At 32.2% G+C, this 15324-nt stretch overlaps 1 protein-coding gene and 1 long non-coding RNA gene across 3 annotated transcripts in view; both read left to right on the plus strand.

Moving 5' to 3' along the window:
• ush (Zinc finger protein ush) overlaps nucleotides 1-15324 on the plus strand; it is a 614796-nt gene that overhangs the window by 124649 nt on the left and 474823 nt on the right. The gene's annotated exons all lie outside the window — the stretch shown is intronic.
• Nucleotides 7288-8603, plus strand: LOC143194254 (uncharacterized). The gene is made up of 3 exons (XR_013005276.1): nucleotides 7288-7417; nucleotides 8327-8412; nucleotides 8471-8603. It is a non-coding gene; the product is annotated as an uncharacterized LOC143194254 (long non-coding RNA).

The raw sequence follows: 15324 nt of genomic DNA on the forward strand, positions 1-15324 counted from the left end.
ATCGGGGGGCCGCAAAATATCCGTAAAAATAAAATACAGGTTTAATATCGTTATGTTATTATTGTATTACTTTTTCATTAATTTATTTAACCTGTATTTCGAGTTTATAAACTTCATTGTTGAATATGTCCTTCACAAAGATAAGTACTGCCCACCATTGAACCCATTTTTAGACCAAAATTCTCCACTTTTAAGAAACGTTCAACAAGGAGCATAACAAATTTCAATTCCTGATTCTGTTCTGCCCTTATAAAAGGGGTCTAATTACAGTTCACACAGTTATAGTTGATAATCAATCTTCATACTTTCAACCGCGATTGTTAATGGATAAGTGAAGAGTTATCACACTCAATTGTTTTAAAACCTTCGTATCGCTGCTGAATTCCACGATTATTTTGTCCATGTATTTCTAGTGGTACAAAAAATTACATAACTCAAAATTTTAAAATTTTCAAAAAAGAAAAATCATTGTTCGAGAGACGTTTTGAACAATTTCAGTTTGCTTCTAATCAATTCGCATGACTGTGTAAATTGCATTTTATTTTGTAGCTCGGAAGTGTCAGATGCTATTTCAGTTTTTAGAAATAAAGGTATTTCTTGTCTTAATGCGAAAAAGCGCTGCAAACATCGTCCAGCACTTAGCCATCTGATTTCCGAATATAATAATAAATCTCCATAGGTTGCATCAATTTCATTTAAAAAAGTTCTATGTGTCAATGCCCTGTTTCCACTTCTAATCAGTTTGGTTATCACAAGAACTTTCACTTTCGATTTCAATATTTTTCTTCTTGGTGAATGATGCAGTGGAATAACGGGCAATCAATATAATTTTATTTTAAATGTCCCGGCAATCCTGTCATTGTCCCTGTCATAGCTTTTGCCCCATCAGTCACAATACAAGAACATTTACGAAATTACGTATTACGTTTCCTCCGTGACTGCAAAATCTTTCGAAAGGCAACGTATAAAAATTATTAATTGACTAATATCGATCTGGTACTTTCGTTCAAACATAGTGAATAATACTTGCAATCTACAAAGCGATCACATATACTTGTTATTATATAGAAATATTTTCGTCGCGTCACCGTTTGATGAGATAATGCTACCGATTCAAACTTTTTCGCCAATTTCGGCTGTATGAAGCGTTTAGCCATTGCAACTGCAAATTTTTTTAAATTAAAATTCCATCACTAAATGGTTTCTTAGCTCTGGCTAATATTAATAAGACTTCATATGAGGTAGCCAAACTTTGTTTATTATCTGTACTTACTTTAGAAAACATACTTGTTGGCTGTATTAGTTTTTTTGTACTCATCTACCATAACTTTTCTTGCTTCACCAACATGTTTTTGTACTTTTTTGTACTTAATGTAAAGAAGTATAGTTTCGTTTAACGTTATATTCTTTACTTACAGCCAAAACTTGCATACAAATTAAACACTGAATTTTATTGTTATTGTTGGAGATAAAATAATTTAATTTCCATTTATCATTGAATGCGCAGTTTTCTTCACTTAACTTCCATTTCTTTGCAGACATGATGAGATTTTGCTTAAAATTTCTATTTATATAACAGGCTTAAAATAATGAAAGAATATTCAGTAACTTGACATATTTGAACACATAACACATTTGATTAAAACTAAAACTATTGATAACTAAAACATTACTAATTCATATTTCGATTATTTTCTCGATTTTTGTTAAAAAATATTTCTGTTCAATAATAAATAAAGCATTTACTTTATTTAAAAAGCTTTAGTATTTATTATGTGATTATTTCTAATTAATGAATTGGTTTTTTTTTCTATGATTAGGTAGGTGTATGTTTAATTTTTATTTAGTAGTTATGGTTATCGTATATATAGTTAGTATTTGTAGTATCGTTTTTAGGTTTTCTTTAAGTTCTGTTGTATTGTCTATATGTATTATTTGAAAATAGTAATCAACACATTAAAATACGATAAAACATTTTTGGGGTATCATTCCATTCCATAGAAAAATTCCATTCCTTTTTACAGATCCACAGAACATTCAAATATAAAAGTAATTCTACTTCGTTAAAAATGAAAATTTTAATTGCATGTTAGTATTCACTGTTTCGACTGCTTTCAGTCGATAGTTCCCAACGCTAATCGGTATCATATCAAAGTTGGCTGGGATTCTGGGCTGGCATCTGGGATTATATTTCTGGGTATTTTGTAGACAGTTATTCCACGATGTAAAATCCAACATGCCTCAAGGTAGCTACAGAGAGAAAAACCCAAAATGATAACAAATAACAAGTATTAGCTAAAAAAAACTGCTGAACTGAAAGAAATTTTCTAATCTAATGCAAATTGGCAGGAACTGGAATTGCGCAGCGTGTTACCCAACGATTTTTTAGATACGAACGTACGCCAATGACGCAGCTGATTATGTAGGCACCATATCGCTCACCATATAACGTTCCCAGTTATAATTTTAAAAACTTTATCAGCCCGTATATAAAAGCTTATCGGCATTTTAGCCGATAACAGTCTAAAGCACCATTATAAATAACATTCAAAACACAAAAAATAATAACATTTATATATATCGCAAGTATATAAATGTATGTTTTATGTTGGCCGTATCTGAGGCACGATTTTGTGAATTTTAAATGTAAGGTGGTAAACGCGTCGATTTTTTATCGTTATGGTTAATTTTTTAAAAAGGCTAATTAATAACGAACTTATCTAAATAGAAATCTTATGTGTATTGGCAGAAATATATAAATGTGTTTTATATAATGGTAATTTATAAATATTAATAATTGTATCCGTATTGATTTCTCAAATATTTTTATTACATCCATTTGTAAGTATTAACGGTTTTAAAATTCAGTTTGTGTTCTTGGAAATATTGTTTTGATCAGATTCAGAAAAAAAAATTGATTTAAAATTATTAAATATTACTAATTTTATGATTGACTAATTGAGCGTAGATGCACTTAAATAGAATTAAGTTTGTAACTGAAAATATTATTATGTTGGTCAAATTTACTAATATCTTTCTTCAAAGGAGGTGTTGAAAACTACAATGGAAATGAAAGAAACAAAACAAAATTAATGTTTTTCCTTAGCATTCGGTTTGGTTTATTTTATTGTACACTATTGTACCTTTATGTTTTTTATCTAATAGCATCTATGTACTTTGCACATTCCAAATGTGTATAATATTTCTGCAACACTCTCGGTACCCATTTCTTACATATTTTAATCAAATATATATTCTTAAACGTCATATTTTACTACTCACACATAACTACTATGAACAATATCACTATGTTCATATATTCAATTTCAATGTACCTTATCTACTTACAGTTTATATTCCTTGCCATTATATCAGCTTTAGAAGTTATCTTATCCTGGTAGTTTTATTGATCTCGTCACTCTAGAATATATTATTAATTTTTACTTTATTCTAGTTACCTTTTCCAATTAATTTTGTACTGGTCATATGTATTATAGTAATTCTTGGAACGAACCAACCGATATTTAGTGGAATTAATATATTCATAATCTCAATGACACATTAACAAAAGTCTTATTTTATTATTTTACTAGCGACCCGCCCCGGCTTCGCACGGGTGCAATGCTGATACTAAATTAAATACACTACAGAAAAAATATGAACGTTGTATATAAAAACATAGCGGCCCGCTCCGACTTTGCACGGGCATAAAATATATATGCCTATGTCACTCAATGAAAACATGATTAAAATCAATCCAGTATTTTTGGTTCATTCATTACTGCCCTTGGCCTGCACGCATTAAATTTGGAGTAAAACAATTCCTCTTCCCCTATACTTACTATGAAGATTTCCTGCTATCTTTGGAATATCTAACACATTTTTAAACGCAAATTTTAAATTTATAATATCTCCGAAAATATTTGTTGAATTTACATGCTGTAAGGAATCATATTGATCTATATTAATTGCACACTGTATTTAAGGTACTTAATTCGATAAGGATTAATGCTGTATTGCTTAAAATAGCTTCGTAAATAAGCCATTTTCTCACGTAAAAAGTAAACAATAAAAATGGTTAATGTGGGTTATCCCTAAAAGATAAACATATACCGTCGCGGACTTTTTTGTAGACCTTTTTATGGTGTACAATACTGTAGTACATTAATTTGATCTAACTCGTAGGGTTAGGCAGCGTTTTTGCTAATTGCTAAATAAGCCTAAAAAAATAGGTTAATTTATGACATCACGTTAGAAACCTCTAAAATTAGCAATGTTGCCTTAGTATATTATGCATGTATTATACATATAAACCTTCCTCTTGAATCACTCTATCTACTGAAAAAAACCGCATCAAAATCCGTTGCGTAGTTTTAAAGATTTAAGCGCACATAGGGATATAGGGACAGAAAAGGCGACTTTGTTTTATACTATGTAGTGTGATTATATGCTATTAAAAATTGTATTCTTTGAAAAGCAGTATCCAGAACTTCCATTAGACCTCTTCAATATTTTTCAGACTAACAGGTTCCTCTGAAATAATTATATTAAATTAGCTGTCCATTTTTTCAATCGTTTGTTTCCACGCATTAGTTACTAATAGCAAATAGTGAAATTAATGGTTGTACCTGATGGGACCAGCTGATGTTGGAAAATTAATTCCCTCACTTCCAAGTACGCTTTGCAGCTGTCTGTGAATCTTCTCTGACTTCAACCACGATCTTTTTCGCACATTATTTTCGTGCATGGTCGACTCTTTAGAGCCCTTAATCATTCGTTTCATAAATATCTCGACTCTGTTTAGTTTCATCAGCGATTCGGGAATAGAATTCTTTTGGTATCCACTCTTATATAAATAGTTCAAGACTATTTTACAGTTTTTTTTATGACATCTTTATTAGATACGCTTAGTACAATCTTAATCTACAATTAATTTATTACTACTTTTTCTATGTACTTGGATTAATTAACAAGCAAGACGAGTGCGAGAAAATAAATCAGTATGTATTCCTCAATTATAAAATTATAATTATTTATTAATTATTAACTTATAGCTATAGTTTACACTAATAATACACACCAAATGTTTACACAAGTTCGTATGGTTTTGTTCCTTTCAATCTCCTGACATCTTGCGCGCTGTCCAGCAGTTGTATTGCTTCCACGTTAATATGATTTAGTAATGTTCTTTCGTGTTTCAAGGCGAAATCCTGCACAACTTCGCAAATCCATTTGATTTCCAGGTCATCGTGCAGTTCTTCATTGGTTACATAGCGATGGGCATTGGTAATCAATCGAAGAACCTTGTTTTGACAGCGCTGTATGACTAACTGATTTGAATTTTTAGTGCAACCCCATATTTGCACCCCATAGGTCCAAATTGGCTTTATAATTGTATTGTAGATCAACCTCTTTGATTTTAGATCAAGTTGAGAGTATCTTCCGACTAACCAGTATAGTTGTTTTATTTTGGTTTTAATGTGTTTTGCTTTTTGTCTAACGTGATGCTTCCAATTTAATCTACCGTCAAGATGGATTCCAAGGTATTTTGCTGATTCTGCTTGAGGAGTCGGGCTTCCATTGAGTGATATAATTAAGTTTTTATTATTTCGCCTTAATGCAAAATTAACGTAGAGAGATTTGGAGCTATTAAGTTGAATTTTCCAATCTTTTGTCCATTTGTAGATTTTGTTGACTGCCACTTGCACTTTTTCTATTACCCTAGGCAGAGATATATCTTTTGCCATAATAACTGTGTCGTCAGCAAAGGTTCCAAGAAGTGTTTCTTTTGTTGTTGGAATGTCAGTAGTGTAGAGCAGATATAGGAGAGGTCCTAAGACGCTACCTTGTGGAACTCCAGCCGAGATATTTTTAAATGTCGAGAACGCCATTTCGTGCGATACTCTAAATTTTCTTCCGAATAAATATGACTCCAGCAATTGACAATAGTTACGCGGTAACAATTTGTTCATCTTACAGATTAATCCCAAATGCCAAATATATATATATATATATATTATAAATATTAATATTTTATATTCCTATAATATTTGTAATAAAAGTTAAACGGCTTGTCATCGACTTGATTTGGCCGTTTTTCACGAAGTGCTCGGCTCAGAAAAATCAATTGTTGCCGATAGCGATTGATGATTTTGAAATGATTTTGACTGCCCCGAACTTTGGATACCTTTTGTCTTCGGTATCAGAAGTACCTATTTTAACACGCCTAAGCCAATGTTCACATATTGAAATCGATGGAGTATGGTTGCCATAAGCTTCACACAGCATTCGATGACCTTGTATATGTCGTTTTTTTCTTCAGACTGACGTAAAAGTCTAAAACATCCCATAAAAATGCGATTTACTCGGCACAAATTCAGACATTTTCGACGCACTGTTCATACTTCGTCGAAATGACACATACTGAAATGTGAAACCTCTCGGTGAAGCTTCTTTCTACATGAAGTTGGTTACAAATAGACCAGGTGCCATTTAATGCACAGTAACACTATCTGTTGTAAATCCACATCTAAAAATATCGAAACAAACTAAACAAGACAAAAATTCTTCTTTTCATTCTTTAGATTATGTATGGATAAAACTAGATAATTACATGTAAACTTGTTCCACATTAAACAATTGGTAGTCTATGAGAAACTCAAAAAAAACAGACAAAACAGAAAATGAAAAAAAAAACCATTCAATATCGAAACAATGTTGTCGTTTGTTTTCACAGGCTCCTTTGCTCCTTGTTAGTCCAGCCATTGCGCCCCTTATCTCAATCTCTCGATTATATTTTAACCGATTGATGATAACGGATAACACCACGGCCGGGGCCCGAACGTGGAAATTCGAACGTACCGATGAAATCTCGTCGTCGTCGGCGGCATCGAGCGATACCGGAGTCCCTTTTCTTTTTCGCAGGCTCTCGTTTCTCTGGTTGCGAGGAGCCAGCGCTGGCGGTGCGCGATCGGAATGGCCGCACGGTCGGAACGTGTGTTTCGGCGTGGTTTTGTTTTGTTTCCTTTTTTCCCGCCGGCGCTGCTGATAACGACCGACCGTTCTGATAAATTTCGAAATGTAAGAAATACCCCGGCCGAGATAAGACGGTGATAATCGCGGACGCGGACAAAGTACACGGACGGGTTAAGTCCGCACGATCATTGTGTTCGTGCTGGGTGCCGGGGGAGGTGATAGGGTTTCTACGGTGGCGCTTTGTTCTATTAGCGGCATTGTTTTGGGATCCGGTTGGTTTTTCGGTTTATCTTCCTGATATTAAAGAGCGTGAGAAGAATACTATAATATACAATCCTCGCTCTAGAACTGCTAGTTCCTAAATATATATATTTTACAGGCAACATTAATTTTGTACTCGGTATATAAATTATATGTGAGAGGGTTTTGTTGAGTTGCTAAGGTGAGAAAACAATGTTGAAAGTGAAACACAATGTATTTTCGCTCCTTTTTTCGTAAATTAATGCTCAAAGACGAATTAGTTTATTTAAATGAATAATATAAAAAATATATAAAATTAAAGATTTTAAATCGATACGTAATGTGATTCCGTCATCGGTCCTAACTGATGATTATACACACGACATAATAATTTTACTGTTCTGATCTTAATCCCCTTACTTTTTTGCTACTCTTGACACTTTTTCTTCCTTCTTAATTCTGATTAAATCATGACTCTCTTGACTGTTTCTTAATTCATGTTCTTTAACTAACTGTGTAATAATTTTACTGTTTCCGGTCTTGGTTCTGTAACCCTTTTAATTCTGATTTTTATTCTTGATGAACGTTGTACGTTTTGTTGCCGAAGTTTCACCCTCGGGTTCTTGGTGGTTGCTGAGAAGGCTGGCGCAAGAAACCCATTTCTGTATCCCGATTCGTTCAGAACTTCGGAAAGGGAAAGACTGTTTTAGCTAGGAACTTTTCAAGTCGATAGAACATGCATGACGGACTCTTAAGAAACGTTCTACAATTCCTTGATTTCCGGCCTTCTTGTCTAGTCCCGGTACCTGAACCCCTATTATCCGCGATACTCAAAAACGAGCCGATATCTTCATGAGATATTCGATACAATGTGATGTTTTAAATTATCTCAAATAGCAATTCTTTTCCCATGTCCCAAATATTACAAAAAACAGTTAATTGGTCTAATAAATAGACCAATTAGACCCCTAAACTATACAAAATAAAAAAAAACATTTCGTAAACTTAAATTTAGACAATGTTCTTATATATAAATAAATGTAATTACATAGTTTAACAGGTTTAGAAAACCAAAAATATTAATTTTCTTGAAAATATTATTTTATTTAAGAGAATAAGGGTGACTTATTGAACGGCCATACAAAGCGACACTGAGGTTAAAAACAGATTAACTCGTCTCACTTGGTCATTATTCAGGTAGGAATAAAAGCTGATGGCCGGATAGTTTGGCATTCTTACATAACATATATTCTAGGTTTACCATAGGATCGATTGGGGATAGTCAAAGCATCTGGGGAGCCCAATGTTGAAATTATAATTTTTCTCCGCAATATTTATCAGACCTATAAATTAATTTTAAAGGATTTACAACAGATGGTGAATAAATCTTTACTTGGAAACAACAGAAATACACAATAAAGCTTTATATAAAAAAAACCTTTAGAACTAATTTATAGGCCTCATGGTTTGACTGAAATCAATAAAGTCTTAAGTTTCATCTTCATTTGAAGTATATGGTAATGCTGTTGTATTGATACACTTACTACAAATTAGAAAAAATCATGGTTGTAAAAATGGAAAAGCTATAATTGTTGGTAAGACGTTATAAGTCCCATTCTTATTATAGACAACAAACATCTATAATTTGTGTATATAATTTGTGTGATAGATGTCACATTATTTTAGAGATACTAATAAACATGATGGATTCATATACTGTCATTCTTCAAGAGTCCAAATAGAGAAAATTTAGAACAACGTCTCACTGACAGAACTATGAGATTTATGATTTTAACTGTAAAATAATGTTGTATAATGTCAATATAATTTTAGACTTTACAGTTGTTTTTACATGCATTGCTTTTGCAACAAGTGTTCAAATTTTGATGTATTTGTATCCTGTCCTCTCTCTATCTATATAATATTTGTGAATATAACGTGGATATAAAAAATTTAAACGGTGGTTTCAACCTCAATCAATTCTTAACTGATATGCTACTGGTGGTTCCGCAGTATTCGCGCACTATAATTTTGATATTAGAGTATAGACACAGTAGTATATGAAGAATTCACATATGTTTGCCAACTGCGTCTCTGGGTTTATTCTTCAACTGTGCCTTGACTGATTGTTCTTTGTTAACCATATACCTTGATAATTTTTGTCACCACTTGTGATTTTATCGCAGTATTTACTTCATTCCTTTTACTTGTTATCTGAAAATGAGATTTCTGTAATGCCAATTATTTGAGCAGTTGTTAGTCCCTGTTTTAGGTCCTGTAGAGTTCATGAATCGCCTTTATAATGAGAGGCTCTCATATTTCTACTTTATAAAAGTTCCATCTATTTTTTTTAATAGAGTCGTTAGATTTACATCTGCCGCAACTGCCTGATTGGCAGAACGTCCAATATTTACTCGTCTTTTTAATTTTAACCTTTGAATAATTTTGTCTTTACGGAAACTGGCATCAACTAAAAATTGGTCATCGATTACTGCTATCTTTTATGATAAGGCGTTATTACTATGAAACCCTGTAATTATGACTGTTATGTGTTAAAAGTGCTCAAAAATTATTCTGACAATCGTCCAAAACCAGTTGTTTCAGGAAATAATATAATGTTATTGAAGGATTGCAAGATTAAGGAAATGCAATGGAGCACCAGAGCTACGCATATAATAAATAAGTTGTGAATTACATTGTTTTAATAGATATGCCATTGGCACAACCATCTAGTCAACTGTATTAAACGACTTTTCAAATTGTTAGTAATTTTTATCAACAAAATAAGTAAAGCATAATAGTTTTTCACCAACATACAACAATTATATATCATAAAGGTATGTATAGAGTAGGTATAAGTGTTTGAATATATGAAATCATCATTACATGGTAAATTGACATCTGATAGAAGCTGAATTGGCCAAACTTCATACTCTAAGCCTATAGAGGAAGAGAAATGTTATAACCATATCGAAAAGCTAACTTTTCAAAAACACTTATTTTTACAAGGTTCTTTGATATAGCTCAGTACATACTAATTTCTCACAGAAAGCTTAAAGTATTCTGGGTTTCTCTTTGACACTGAACCAGAAATAAAGTTATTCTGTTCACAGTTGAAAAATATATCCAAGAAAGCAGATTACCATTATTTAGACATTGTTGATAAAATTAAAATAATTTGGGCTTGGATTTGAACATGATGAACAGACCCAAAAAAAGGCGTCGATTAAGATCATAGAAGAATATTTTTAAAGGTGATAAAACAGTTCGAAATAATATAACGCCAATAGTGCGAATGTATATTTTGTAATTAACCGACTTCAAAAAGGAGGAGGTTCTATGTTCGGCTGTATGTATATATTTTTTTAATGTATGTTCGCCGATTTCTCTGTTAATTATGGACCGATATTCAGAATTGTTTTCTTATTCGAAAGACTGACCTTCCGAGGTGGTCCCATTGGAATCAAGCTAGGATCAGATGGAGCAAGAGGGGAAATTGAAGGACAATCTCAAATTTCAAGGGCACGTACAATGTTTTCACATAATTTTTATCTAAAATAATCAGATATTTGGGTACAATGTTATTGCTGAACTGATGGGATGAAAATGGATGATGGAGATGGAAATGGAAGTTTATTTATTTTTTTACATTTTAGTGAGCTCCTTATTTATTTTTGAAGTCGTTCCATTTTCTTGTGTAAAAATAGTTTATTAAGTTCGTGATTGTTAGGTAAATCTAAATAATCTTATGAATCTGCAACATTGCGTTTTTGTCTATCTTCTTTGTTCATTCTTTCTTCATCTTTTTCAATCTTCCTATTCTATTTAATGTTTAATTTTAACAAGCTTTACTCTAATATTTCATCTTTGGTTGATATTCTTGTTCCAGACATACATACTTACATCTTTCAGTAATATAGTTTTAATTATCATTATCTTCTTCTCTTTTGTCCTCCTAATTCATTGGTCGTTCATTTCCTTCGATCATCTTAATCCATCACTCAGCTTAACGATCCATCCCTGACATAATCTGAGCATCGGAACTTATCAAGCGAATGAAGGAATGCACCTCATGACAGTTGGCGATATGTAAGCGCAGCACACTAGAAAATAATAATAAATAGCGGCCATATCTAATCAGCATCACAATAAGTAATCGAGAGCTGAGGCGTGGGCGTAGCCACCCACAAAGCGGACGAAATGGAAACGAAAAATAAAAGAGTGAGAGGGGGAGCGAGCGAAAAAAAGCGGAGCACTCATGAGGTGTTGTTTAATAAATTGGAGAGCGATTGGGATCTCAATTAAATGAAGGGCTCGTTGTTTATAGGACCCCTCTGACAGAAGGTTAGCGGACTAACAAAGTGGTTTTTGTACGGGTACTGGTTCTCAACGATGCTAACTAGATTAATATAACGATGTATTTATTATAGTTCTTTGTGCAGCACTTCTCTCTAAATATTTATGAGTTATCTTTTATTGGAACACTATAGTTTGAAAGTTAGTCATTGCATTTTTTAAAATTAATTACATCTTACATTAGACATGCTTAGTGCAATCTTAATTTATAAATTAATATATTATTACTGTTCTATTGTACTTGCATTAATACACAAGCAAGGAGAGTACGGGATTAATATATCAGTATGTATTTCCCAAATTAAAATGAAACTATTCTACTTAAGCTAGACTTAAAAATACATATACACTAAACAAGTTCGTGTGGTTTGGTTCGCTTCAATCTTCTGATTTCTTGCTTGTTGTCCAGTAGTAGTATTACTTCCGCGTTGCTGTGATTTAGCGACCTTATTTCGTGTTTTAAGGCGAAATTTTGGATCACTTCGTGTATCCGTTTCAGTTCGAGGTCATCGTGCAGCTCTTCGTTGGTTACGTAGCCATAAGCATTGGTAATTAACTGTAGAACTTTGTTATGGGTTTGCTGCTGCATTACTACTTGGTTTGATGTCTTAGTACAACCCCATATTTGCACCCCATAGGTTATTATTGGAATGATAAGAAATTAAAATTGGTTTTGCAATATGAGATAACAATTTGCGAATTAAATATAATGTTCTGTATTTTCCCTATTTTCTGTGTTTTGCGAAATTAAATTTCGGCATGTTTCTTAATGTTTTTAGAAAGGAAGGTAATTTCTCGGGTTTTTTCATAAAAACACTGATATTTCTAGAATATTTCATAAATAATTGTACCATAATAGTTTGAGCGTTGCATTTGTAATTCATAGTAGTCTATTATGATGTTTTGACGGTTGGTTTAAGCTAACAATTTCCTCATCTTCGAGCGCTTTTGGTTGACCAGGCCGTTGTAGTGCTTAAACATTGCTAAAACATATCTTCAATTGATTATCTTCCATTTAAGATAATATATGATAACTATCAACATCGCATGCGTTTGAATTAAAATAGAAAAGTACACTTTTTCTCACTTTTTTTTTTGTTTGACAAATTAATATAGTGTAGTCATTTCCTAGCTGTATGTAGATATATAGATATTCGTAGATATATGTGGACCACTCAATTTACCGCACATAAATATGCGATATATAATATATCCTAACGTCATTCCAAACATATTCACATTCATAGTATATTTATATTATATATAATATATATAGTACATTATTCACATACATATTTATAGTATGTTATGTATAGTATATTATATGAAAATAATATATTGTTTATCTAATACAACAGCCAATGCACGTCATCAAAATTTATGACGTCAGTACGTCGCAAAGTTGCCGTATCAAATCTGACTTAGTTTTCAACATTTGCCGGTTTGTAAACTCTAATTCTTATCACTAATAGTCTGAATAATTTTGTAGACATTTGACAACAGGGGCGATCAGTATCAACACAAATCGAATATTATAGACGGATTCGGTTATATGTTCCGACGCATCAGACAGAATCCTGTCTCTTTTCAACTAGAATAAAAGGAGAAGGAAAAATCTGCTCCGAGTTTGAATCGAATTTTACATTCCTACAAACCGCATTTGGCAGTATATTGGACGTCGTCTGAAACATGCATTAGGTGTTTTTTTTTGAGAGTTTATACTTTAATATATATAATGGCATCGTTTTACATTGACTTCAACAACTTAATATATAACTAAAATAATTCAGATGTTTTAAAATTGAGATTTCCGTATAATTGTTGATAACAAATTTTAAATGGCTCAGCATATTTATTAGACTTGGTTGTGGGTATATAGTTGCTCATATTTTCATATTTTAATACCTTAGGTGGTTGTTCTTGTTGCTTTTTGATGAATCCGAACTGGTGGGATGATCGTTTCTTTAATGAAAAGTTTTAATTGATACAAAGTGTTTTCTAGGTGTGGCATTATAATATTTTATCCTTAAGGGATTTAATATTCAAGTGATAGTTAAATAATATTATTTTTATGTTGCACTGATATAATATTTATTCCTCAAAATATAGTTTTACTTGCATTATGAATTTGTAAAAAATTATTATTTGCTTTAATAAACTTCTCAGATAAATTGTATATTTGAGCGCATGCACACTTTATTAAAATACACATTTTGATTGCCCTTGAGATTTTAACATCTAATTTAACATTGAGATTTTGTCACCTACCAAAGGACGTTAATATTTTGAAATTTGATATTTTTGGATATTTTTCACGTAATTTTTATATTAGGTCTCATAATAATTTTATGAAAATTCTATATTAGAATAATATTTTTATAAAAATATATAAAAATTATCCTCCTATATTAGTAATGTACTCTTAAAGAATGACAAAATTTGAGTTTATATCGATATACTAGAACATAGGAAAAAATAGATTATTGTGCAATAATTTTAAAAAAATTATGAAACCGTTCCAAATTACGGGATATATTTGTTACGGGTTATCCTATCTGTCAGAATCAGTAATATTTTGGTTAAAGTTTTGGGTTTCAGCATAATGTTTTTTTTTAGCGAAAGGAACTTTCTTCGTGGTTAATATAAACTGGTAAAACCTGTAAAATAAATTCAGATTATTATTGGAACCATTTGTTGGAATATTTGTCCTATTAACTCCTGTTTTCACGCTGTTTTCACATGTTAATATTTCATGAAATAAAGACCTAAATCAGCTATGATATTTCAAAATCAGTAACTTAAAATTGTATCGGTGGATGATTGTGATGCCTAGATTCGTTGATCCGAATATAGTAGCTTCGAACAAAACCACATTGATTAGTATTAGTGAGGAAAAGACTAAAGCATCGACAACTGACAACATCCAGTTAGATAAAGTACACGAGTTGAAGTATCTATATGCTTATATAGTATTCGCTTGTTAAAGATGATGCTTGTCGGAGAGCGAGAACATGTTACAATCAAAAGTAAAATTTTTTCGACCTTTTATTTTGCCAATCCTTTTGTATGATCTCTAGACTTGGGCATTGTTACAGTCTGGTTGCTATAATCTTAAAGTTTTTCAAATATGCTAATCAAGTAAATTGTGCAGGTTTAAATTTTCAAATTTGCAGGTTTTTTAATTTTCTGCAGGTGTGAAATCTCAGAGATCGTATTAAAAATGAAGCTATTTGATAAATCAGTGCACATTTTATCTGCAGATCCAAAGACATAGATTGCAATGGTTTGGTAATGGCTGCTGAACGGAAGGTGAACAAATATCTTACAAATTGCTGTGTAAAAATCTTGTTTGACCGTTCTTTCCTATAAAAAAATAAAAATAGACACCAATTGATCACCATTATATCTTTTCATTGTTCAAATAAGGTACGAAAACTTATTAATAGCCGTGATATTTACTGGTAAAGTTCGATTTGCTCGCAGTATCGGTTTCGGTTTTAAGACGGCGACCGTTCGAACCGAAACACAATCGTTCGACGTGACGCCATTGTATTATCCTTTCTACACACACATTTACCGAAGTAAATTCCGCCAGATATGATCGTTTTCGCGAGGAACGAGATCGACGTCGGATAAAACCGAGACTAAAACTATTACATCATTACTAAATGAGCGTCGCTCACGGGTCAGGATCGGACCATAAATCAGAAAGTTAACAAGACGCACGTTGGTTCATGAAGTGCGAGCCCCGCC

The sequence above is a fragment of the Rhynchophorus ferrugineus genome, unplaced genomic scaffold (assembly GCF_030347505.1).
Source record: "Rhynchophorus ferrugineus isolate W39M unplaced genomic scaffold, kcgeb_rfMv2 rfM3, whole genome shotgun sequence".
NCBI classification, from domain to species: domain Eukaryota; kingdom Metazoa; phylum Arthropoda; class Insecta; order Coleoptera; family Curculionidae; genus Rhynchophorus; species Rhynchophorus ferrugineus.